The sequence below is a fragment of the Tarenaya hassleriana genome, unplaced genomic scaffold (assembly GCF_000463585.1).
Source record: "Tarenaya hassleriana unplaced genomic scaffold, ASM46358v1 Cleome74, whole genome shotgun sequence".
NCBI lineage: Eukaryota > Viridiplantae > Streptophyta > Magnoliopsida > Brassicales > Cleomaceae > Tarenaya > Tarenaya hassleriana.
Genome location: NW_010969940.1, coordinates 309,264 through 309,469, shown reverse-complemented (window position 1 = coordinate 309,469; position 206 = coordinate 309,264).

Sequence of the window (206 nt, the reverse complement as noted above, 5' to 3'; positions counted from 1 at the left end):
AACCGTCCGCCCATTGACAGTTTTGAGCTACCGCCGCAATGCATCACAATGTTCAGTCAGGCGAGTTTCAGAGGACGGCCTACGGAGGATCCTATTGCTCACTTGACTCAGTTCAAGATGCTATGCAGATCAGTTAGGAAGGCATGAGGAATGACCATCGAGGATGTATATTTGGAGGCCTTTCCTTTTTCACTGATGGACCGGGC